The following is a 10,534-nucleotide window of genomic DNA, read 5'->3' on the forward strand; positions in this document are numbered from 1 at the left end:
TCTCTGCCAGCTGAAAGTGCCTCTGTGGAGACTAGAGGTAAAAGTAATAGAAAAGCATGATGGAAAATAAGATACTCATTTGTACCCTGAGTCTATTGCAGACAAATTGATAGAGATGATTAGTCAACAACCCCATTATCATGCGACTACCAGGATGGTGGAAGGTGAACGAGATGGACCTTGGCCTTTTATTGTCTAGCAATTCTGAAGTTCCGACCCAGCTCCCCACTTGCTCAGCTACTGATGCCAATAAGCCACTGATGGATATGGGTACGGTATCATTGTGGTTATGTTACTGGACTAGTAATCCAGAGGCCTGGACTAATAATCTGGAGTTCAAAACCTGCCACAGCAGTTGGTGAATTTAAATTCAATTAATTAAATAAATAAAATCTGGAATAAACTAGCGGATTGTTGTAAAAACCCATCTGGTTCACTAATGTCCTTTAGAGAAGGAAACTAACTGGCCTAACCTATATGTGACTCCAGACCCACAGCAATGTGGTCGATTCTTAATCGCCCTCTGAAATGGCCCAGCAAGCCACTCGGTTGTACAATCTTGCTACAGAAAGTCACAATAATAATAATAAAACCGGACGGACCACCCAGCATTAGACACTGGACACGATAAAGGCAAACCAGGCCCATCGAATCTACAAAATCCTCCTCACTAACATCTGGGGACTTGTGCCAAAATTGGGAGAGCTGTCCCACAGACTAGTCAAGCAACAGCCTGACATAGCCATATTCACAGAATCATACCTTTCAGCCAACGTCCCAGACTCTTCCATCACCATCTTTGGGTATGACATGTCCCACGGGCAGGACAGACCCACCAGAAGTGGCAGTACAGTGATATACAGTCAGGAGGGGGTGGCCCTGGGAGTCCTCAACATTGATTTCAGACCCCATGAAATCTCATGGCATCAGGACAAATATGGCCAAGGAAATCTCCTGCTGATTACCACTTACCACCGTCCCTCAACTGATGAATCAGTCCTTCTCCATGTTGAGCACCACTTGGAGGAAGCAGTGAGGGTAGCAAGGGCACAGAATGTACTCTGGGTGGGGGACGTCAATGTCCATCACCAAGAGTGGCTCGGTAGCACCACTACAGACCGAGCTGGCAGAGTCCTGAAGGACATAGCTGCTAGACTGGGCCTGCGGCAGGTGGTGAGCGAACCAACATGAGGGGAAAACCTACTTGACCTCGTCCTCACCAATCTACCTGTCGCAAATGCATCTGTGCATGACAGTATTGGTAGGAGTGACCACCGCACAGTCCTCGTGGAGACGATGTCCCGTCTTCGCACTGAGGACACCATCCAACGTGTTGTGTGGCACTACCACCATGCTTAATGGGATAGATTCAGAACAGTTCTAGCAGCTCAAAACGAGGCATCCCAGTGGCGCTGTGGGCCCCCAGCAGCAGCAGAATTGTATTCCAGCACAATCTGTAACCTCATGGCCTGGCATATTCCTCACTCCACCATTACCAACAAGCCAGAGGATCAACCCCAGTTCAATGAAGAGTGTAGAAGAGCATGCCAGGAACAGCACCAGGCATACCTTAAAATGAGATGCCAACCTGGTGAAGCTACAACACAGGACTACATGCGTGCTAAACAGCAGAAGCAACATGCTATAGCCAGAGCTAAGCAATTCCACAACCCAAAGTTCTGCAGTCCGGCCACATCCAGTTGTGAATGGTGGTGGACAATTAAACAACTAACGGGAGGAGGAGGCTCTGTAAACATCCCCATCCTCATTGATGGTGGAGTCCAGCACGTGAGTACAAAAGACAAGGCTGAAGCGTTCGCAACTATCTTCAGCCAGAAGTGCCAAGTGGATGATCCATCTTGGCCTCCTCCCAATATCCCCACCATCACAGAAGTCAGTCTTCTGCCAATTTGATTCACTCCACGTGATATCAAGAAACGGCTGAGTGCATTGGATACAGCAAAGGCTATGGGCCCCGACAACATCCCAGCTGTAGTGCTGAAGACTTGTGCTCCAGAACTAGCCGAGCCTCTAGCCAAGCTGTTCCAGTACAGCTACAACACTGGCATCTACCCGACAAAGTGGAAAATTGCCCAGGTTTGTCCTGTCCACAAAAAGCAGGACAAATCCAATCCGGCCAATTACCGCCCCATTAGTCTACTCTCATTCATCAGCAAAGTGTTGGAAGGTGTCGTCGACAGTGCTATCAAGCGGCACTTACTCACCAATAACATGCTCACCGATGCTCAATTTGGGTTGCGCCAGGACCACTTGGCTCCAGACCTCATTACAGCCTTGGTCCAAACGTGGACAAAAGAGCTGAATTCCAGAGATGAGGTGAGAGTGACTGCTCTTGACATCAAGGTAGCATTTGACCTAATGTGGCACCATGGAGCCCTAGTAAAATTGAAGTCAATGGGAATCAGAGGGAAAACTCTACAGTGGCTGGAGTCATACCTAGCACAAAGGAAGATGGTAGTGGTTGTTGGAGGCCAATCATCTCAGCCCCAGGATATTGTTGCAGGAGTTCCTCAGGGTAGTGTCCTAGGCCCAACCATCTTCAGCTGCTTCATCAATGACCTTCCCTCCATCATAAGGTCAGAAATGGGGATGTTTGCTGTTGATTGCACCGTGTTCAGTTCCATTCGCAATCCCTTAGATAATGAAGCAGTCCGTGCCTGCATGCAGCAAGACCTGGACAACATCCAGGCTTGAGCTGATAAGTGGCAAGTAACATTTGCACCAGACAAGTGCCAGGCAATGACCACCTCCTCTTGACAGTCAATGGCATTACCATCGCTGAATCCCCCACCATCAACATCCTGGGGGTCACCATTGACCAGAAACTTAACTGGGCCAGCCACATAAATACTGTGGCTACAAGAGCAGGTCAGAGGCTGGGCATTCTGAGGCGAGTGACTCACCTCCTGACTCCCCAAAGCCTTTCCACCATCTACAAGACACAAGTCAGGAGTGTGATGGAATACTCTCCACTTGCCTGGATGAGTGCAGCTCCAACAACACTCCAGAAGCTCCACACCATCCAGGACAAAGCAGCCCGCTTGATTGGCACCCCATCCACCACCCTAAACATTCACTCCCTTCACCAGTGGCGCAGTGTGTGCCATCTACAGAATGCAATGCAGCAACTCGCCTAGGCTTCTTCGACAGCACCTCCCAATCTGCGACCTCTACCAGCTAGATGACAAGGGCAGCAGGCACATGGGAACAACACCACCTGCACGTTCCCCTCCAAGTCATACACCATCCCGACTTGGAAATATATTGCCGTTCCTTCATCGTCGCTGGGTGAAAATCCTGGAACTCCCTACCAAACAGCACTATGGGAGAACCTTCATCACACAGACTGCAGTGGTTCAAGAAGGCGGCTCACTATCACCTTCTCAAGGGCAATTAGGGATGGGCAATAAATGCTGGCCTTGCTAACGATGCCCACATCCCATGAACGAAAAAAAAAATGCTGAGCAATGCAGACCAGGAATATCGATGGTTCAATTCCTGATTTGTGTGAGGTAGCGGATCCTTGCCAGAGCAGCAGAACAGACACTACAATTGATTTCAGAGCCCTCGGTTGGAAGGATATGGGTGGTAACTCACCCAGATTTCCTACTCCTGATCACTATCCAATGACCCATCTTGAAAACACGTGTGGGGACTTCAGGAGCAGACTTGGCTGCGATGTTCCCCCTCTCAGTAGAACAGTCTGCTGCCACTCAACTTCAAGGCTCACACATGAAGCATCGCCACTTGGCTGAGGTAGGGGAACAAGCCCCTTCATGGAACCAAATCACAGGAAGGAACCAATGTCTTCAGGAGTAGAGCATAGGTGGGGGAGGGAGAGGAAAAGGAGGAAAAAGGGAAAAATTTATACTTGGTGTTAAATAAAAATAAGTGTAATTGTCATCTGAGTTAAAAGTCCAGGAGAAGACTTGTGTCTCTGTACCCTCCCCATTAACAATGAGAAATGAGAAATGTTAAATGTGAATACCTCACAGCAAATCCATGATTTTTAAATGAAAGGCACATTTTACGTGCCAAAACAAGTTCCTTCCCAATTTGAGACAACTGGTTTTTTGACCTGTGTAGTAAACTATACTTCACTTCATTGCATTTTGTTTCCTGTTTTAGGTCCCTTAGGAAATCAGCAAATTTCAGGTTTGAGGCGTATAATTATGTCTAATTGTATTTAAGTACAAAGTAAAGGATCACACAGGCCACTGTTGGTCTGAAATAAGTGGAAGCTGCTCATGGCAAGTTACAAATAAGCAGTTTGTTTGTATCTCAGACAATACCATTTCTAGTTTTCAAACAGGAACCAAGACATTTTCCAGGCCTGTAATTAATTCCATTCAACAGCCACTACACATTGACTCTTCATGAGACGATTTTCGAAAACCAAAGAGCTTTACAAAGTCAGCCATTCCTGAAAATCCAGTGCGATGCTTTGTTGCTGGGTTGTGAATTCCGCAGCTATAGTTTGCAAAGGAAAATTACAAGCCACAATTGAACATCTACCCAGATAATTGACAGAGCCAAATGAACCATCATGGATGCCAAGATTAAATGAGCCCATAACATCATTCAACATGTTTTAAGCAACCATTTAAAATAATTCCCCTCCCCACCCCCACTTCCTTCTGTGTCCATCTCTAGAAAAAGTCACTTACACCGGCACTTTTAAATTCCAAACTGTCCAGCTTTTGGTCCTCTGACCTGCTCAATCACACTCTCACCTCCACCTTTGATGCCCTTGTCCCCATTAAAACCGTTACTCTCTCACCCTGGTCATTCCCCCTAGTATGGCCCTCATCTATGCTCCCTTAAGTTCAAGGGACGCAGACTTGAATGTTTATGGCGGATAACTGATTCAGCCAGATCTGGCTGGACCACAAAGCACCATCGGGTCCTGCTTTCCTCTGCCAAAACTGCTCACTATTCCAGGATCATCCTGGAATGTAAAGATAACGCCGGGCTTCTCTTCACTACAAACCGTCTTCTTAAACCCCTCTCCCCTGCCTCCTCCACCCTCACCAACAAGTGTGAGGAGCTCATGGACTTCTTTGTCACTAAGATTGAGACCATCCATTCAGCTACCTCTGTTGCTTCCCTCCCTTCCCCCAGCCCACCAAACCAAACTTCCCCTAAGGTTCCCCCCGGCCCTAGCCCTGAACTCACATCTTTCTCTAGTTTCTCTCTTATCTCCCCTCATGCCCTCTCCGAGTTCATCTTGACCATGAGACCCACCTCCTGCTCCCTCAACCCTATTCCCACCAAACTGCAGACCACCTAACTTCCCTTCCTGGCATCCATGTTAACTGATATTGTTAACGGTTCCCTCTCATCAGGTACTGTCCCCCACCCCTTCCTCAAAAAGCCCACCCTTGACCTCACTGTCTTTGCAAGCTATCTCCAGCCTCCCTGCCTTCTCCAAAGTTCTTGAACATGTTGTTGCCTCCCAAATCCATGCCCATCTTTCCTGCAACTCCATGTTTGAATCTTTCCAATCAGGTTTCCGCCCTTGCCACACTTCTGAAACAGCCCTCAAAGTTACAAATGACACCCTATGTGACTGTAGCCATGGTAAGCTATCCCTCTTCATCCTTCTCGACCTGTCTGCAGTGCTTGACCACACCAGCCTCCTCCAACGCCTCTTCATCATCCAGCTGGGTGGGACTCTGCTCGCCTGGTTCCATTCTTGTTTATCCAGTCGCAGCCAGAGAACCACCTGCAATAACTTCTCTTCCTGCTCCCGCACCGTTACCTCTGGAGTCCCTCAAGCATCTATCCTTGGCCCCCTCCTATTTCTCATCTACAAGCTGCCACTTGGCGAAATCATCCGAAAACACACCCGCGTACATGTTGAACCTGACAACACCCAGCTCTACCTCACCACCAACTCTCTTGACCCCTCCACTGTCTTCAATTTGTCACATTGCTTGTCCGACAGATGAGCAAAAATTTCCTCCAACTACATATTGAGAAGACTGAAGACATTGTCTTTGGTCCCCACCACAAACTCCGTTCCCTATACATCGACTCCATCCCTCTCCCTAGCCATTGTCTGAGGCTGAACCAGGCCGTTTGCAACCATGGCGTTCTACTTGATCATGATATGAGCTTCCGATCACATATCCGCTACATCACCAAGACCACCTACTTCCACCTCTAAAATTGCAGGTCTCCGCCCCGCCTCATCTATGCCTTTGTTACCTCTAGACTTGACTATTCCAATGCTCTCCTGGCCAGCCTGCCATCTTCCACCATCCATAAACTTGAGCTCATCCAAAACTCTGCTGCCCGCATCCTAACTCGCACCAAGTCCCAGTCACTGGCTCCTGGTCCGGGAACACCTCGATTTTAAAATTCTGATCCATGGCCTCGCCCCTCCCTATCTCTGTAACCTCCTACAGCCCTACAACCCTCCAAAATCTCCGCGCTCCTCCAATTCTTGCCTCTTGCGCATCCCCGATTTTAATCACTGCACTATTGGCGGCTGTGCCTTCAGCTGCTTAGGCCCCAAGCTCTGGAATTCCCTCCCCAAACCTCTCTACCTCTTTTAAGATGCTCCTTAAAACCTAACTTTTTGACCAAGCTTTTGGTCATCTGTCCTAATATCTCGTTACGGGCCTCTGTGTAATATTTTGTTTGAAAATCGCTCCTGTGAAGCACCTTGGGATGTTTTATTATGTTAAAGGCACTATATAAATGCAAGTAGTTGTTGTAATATTGTTTATTTAAATGGTGAAGGCTGATGACATCGTAAGGAGAATTTGCAAGGAAGAGATGGTGAACCTAGCAGTATGAGGAACTGAATTGACAGACGATTTACTTGGGATGCAAGGCTTTATTTATTGCCCATTGGTAGTTGCCACCTGAGGTAGTGGGGTTGGGCCCTCTTATTGAGAAACAGCAATTGTTTTTGTAACTAAGTGGTTTGCTATGTCACTTCAGAGGACATTAACAGTCAGTCACATAGTTTGGGAGGTTTTTTTTGTTTGTTTATGGGATGTGGGCATCGCTGGCAAGGCCAACATTTATTGCCCATCCCTAATTGCCCTTGAGAAGGTGGTGGTGAGCCGCCTTCTTGAACCACTGCAGTTCAATGTGGTGAAGGTTCTCCCACAGTGCTGTTAGGTAGGGAGTTCCAAGATTTTGACCCAGCGATGATGAAGGAAGGGCGATATATTTCCAAGTCAGGATGGTGTGTGACTTGGAGGGGAGTTAGTTATAGGCCAGATTGGGTAAGGGTGCAGATTCTCTTTTCTGAAGGCCATTAGGAACCAGTTGGGTTTTAAGACAATCCAGCAACTTTCATGATCATTTTGTTCTGCTGCCAGTTTTAGATCAAATTTTATTTCATAACTTGTGGTGGTGGGATTTATGATAGCTGGGTTGCTAGTCCAGTACCATGACCATAACCATTACCCTGCAGCATCACACTTTTACTGCTTTAAAGGTGCTTTGGAATACCAACATGACAAACAATATCCCCTCATTCAGACTGAAGCACTGATCTCCAGCAACAAAATAAATGGAGCTTGTTTAATATTCTCCAAAACATGGAGCATCATAAGGTGCACTCACATACATACGGTGTGTGCACACATGCATCCACATTCACTGGAGCAAAAAGTTAAGGGAAGAAGGAGAATTTAACAGACATTTTCAAAAATTATCCAAGATTTTCAGAGAGTAAATAGCAAAAGATTGTTTACACTGGCTGGCAAATTAGTAACAAAAATGGATTATCAACAGAGAAACAAAGGGGGAAGTTACTAGAACTTTCTTTTCTCAGTCATTAGAAGAAGAAATGCTTTACCACAACAAACAACAACTTGTATTTATGTGAGGTGGTGCATTTTGGTAAGAAGAATAAGGAGGCCACATACTGCTTGGATAATAAGAGTCTAAATGGGGAAGAGGAGCAAAGGGATCTAGGGGAACAGATACACAAATCACCAAAGTAGCGACGCAGGTTAATAAAGCCATAAAAAAGGCAAACAAAGCACTGGGGTTCATTTCTAGAGGGATAGAATTCAAAAGCAGAGAAATTATGTTAAACTTGTATAGAACCTTAGACCACACTTGGAGTACTGTGAACAGTTCTGGTCTCCATATTATAAAAAGGATATAGAGGTATTGGAGGAGGTGCAAAAAAGATTCACAAGGAAGATACCAGAACTGAGAGGATATCCTCATCAGGAAAGGCTGAACAGGCTGGGGATCTTTTCTCTAGAAAAGGCTGAGGGGTGATCTGATAGAGGTCTTTAAGGTAATTAAAGGGTTTGATAGGGTAGACGTAGAGAAAATGTTTCGACTTGTGGGGGAGTCCAAAACTAAAGGTCATCAATATAAGATATTCGCTAATAAATCCAACAGGGAATTCAGGAGAAACTTCTTTACCCAAAGAGTGGTAAGAACGTGGAATGCGCTACCACAGTGTCTGACTGACTTGATTGAATTTTTCGAGGAGGTGACAAGGGGAATCGATGAGGGTAGCGCAATTGACATAGCCTACATGGATTTTAGCAAGGCTTTTGACAAGGTCTCATGTGGCAGATTGGTCAAAAAAGTAAAGGCCCATGGGATCCAAGTGAATGTGGCAAATTGGATCCAAAATTGGTTCAGTGGCAGGAAGTAAAGGGCAATGGTCGACGAATGTTTTTACGACTGGAAGGCTGTTTCCAGTGAGGTGCCGCAGGGCTCGGTACTAGGTCCTTTGCTTTTTGTGGTATACATTAATGATTTGGACTTAAACGTAGGAGGCACGATTAAGAAATTTGCTGATGACAACAATAGGCCGTGCAGCTGATGGTGAGGAGGAAAGCTGTAGACTGCAGGAAGATATCAATGGACTGGTCGGATGGGCAGAAAAGTGGCAAATGGAGTTCAATCTGGAGAAGTGTGAGGTAATGCATTTGGGGAGGGCAAACATGGCAAGGGAATACACAATAAATGGGAGGATACTGAGAGGTGTAGAGGAAGTGAGGGACCTTGGAGTGTATGTCCACAGATCCCTGAAGGTAGCAGGACAGGAAGATAAGGTGATTAAGGCGGCATACGGAATGCTTTCCTTTATTAGCAGAGGCATAGAATATAAGAGCAGGGATGTTATGCTGGAACTGTACAAAACACTAGTTAGGCCACAGCTTGAGTACTGCGCACAGTTCTAGTCACATTACAGGAAGCATGTAATTGCACTAGGGAGGGTGCAGAGGAGATTAATGAGGATGTTGCCAGGACTGGAGAATTTTAGTTATGATGACAGATTGGATAGGCTGGGGTTGTTTTCCTTGGAACAGAGGAGGCTGAGGGGTGATTTGATTGAAGTGTACAAAATTATGAGGGGCCTAGATAGATGGATAGGAAGGACCTATTTCCCTTAGCAGAAGGGTCATTAACCAGGGGACATAGATTTAAAGTGATTGGTAGAAGGATTAGAGCAAAAATGAGGAAATTTTTTTTCACCCAGAGGGTGCCCGAGAGGGTGATAGAGGCAGAAACCCTCAACTCATTTAAAAAATACCTGGATGTGCACCTGAAGAGCCATGACCTGCAGGGCTATGGACCAAATGCCGGAAAGTGGGATTAGGCTGGGTGGCTCATTTCTCAGCCGGCGCAGACGGGAAGGGCCGAATGGCCTCCTTCTGTGCCGTAAATTTTCTGTGATTCGATGATTCACAAGGAGTAGTTGAGGCAAATAACATAGATGCATTTAAGGGGAAGCTAGATAAGCACATGAGGGAGAAAGGAATAGAAGGGTATCCTGATAGGGTTAGATGAAGTAGGGAGGGAGGAGGCTTGTGTGGAGCATAAACGCCGGCATAGACCAGTTGGGCCGAATGGCTTGTTTCTGTGTAGACTCAGATTATCTCGCTGTAAGTGCCTTTAACATAGTGAAACATTCCAAGGTGCTTCACAGGAGCATTATAAGACAAAATGTAACACCGAGTCACATAAGGAGATATTAGGAGAGGTGACCAAAAGCTTGGTTAAAGAGTTAGCTCTTAAGGAGCGTATTAAAAGGAGGAAAGGTGGAGAGGTTTAGGGAGGGAATTCCAGAGCTTGTTGCCTGGGCAGCTGAAGGCATGGCCGCCAACGGTGGAGTGAAAGAAATCGGAGATGCACAGGAGGCCAGGATTGGAGGAACATAGAGCTCTCGGAGGGTTGTCGGGCTGTAGGAGTTTACAGAGATAGGAAGGTGTAAGGTCATGGAGGGATTTGAACACAAGCAACGTTATTGAGGTAGCGACTATAACATCCTTCAAAAACGGAATTGGAATTTGAAAAGGAATATAAAAAGGATCAGGGGAAAGGGCAGGAAAATTAGACAGCTGCAGGTTAGGACTCAGTATTGGTACAGGCATGAGGGTTCAATGCCCTTATTCTTTGCTATTTCTGTTCTATGATTGTTCATCAAACCAAGTTGTTGAAGCGTGTTAAGCTACAGAGAATCATTGAAATCATTACTCCAATAACATTTCGGCCTGTGTTTCTCTGCTCCAGCAACCGC

This window comes from Heptranchias perlo, chromosome 9 (genome assembly GCF_035084215.1).
Source record: "Heptranchias perlo isolate sHepPer1 chromosome 9, sHepPer1.hap1, whole genome shotgun sequence".
Taxonomy (NCBI): domain Eukaryota; kingdom Metazoa; phylum Chordata; class Chondrichthyes; order Hexanchiformes; family Hexanchidae; genus Heptranchias; species Heptranchias perlo.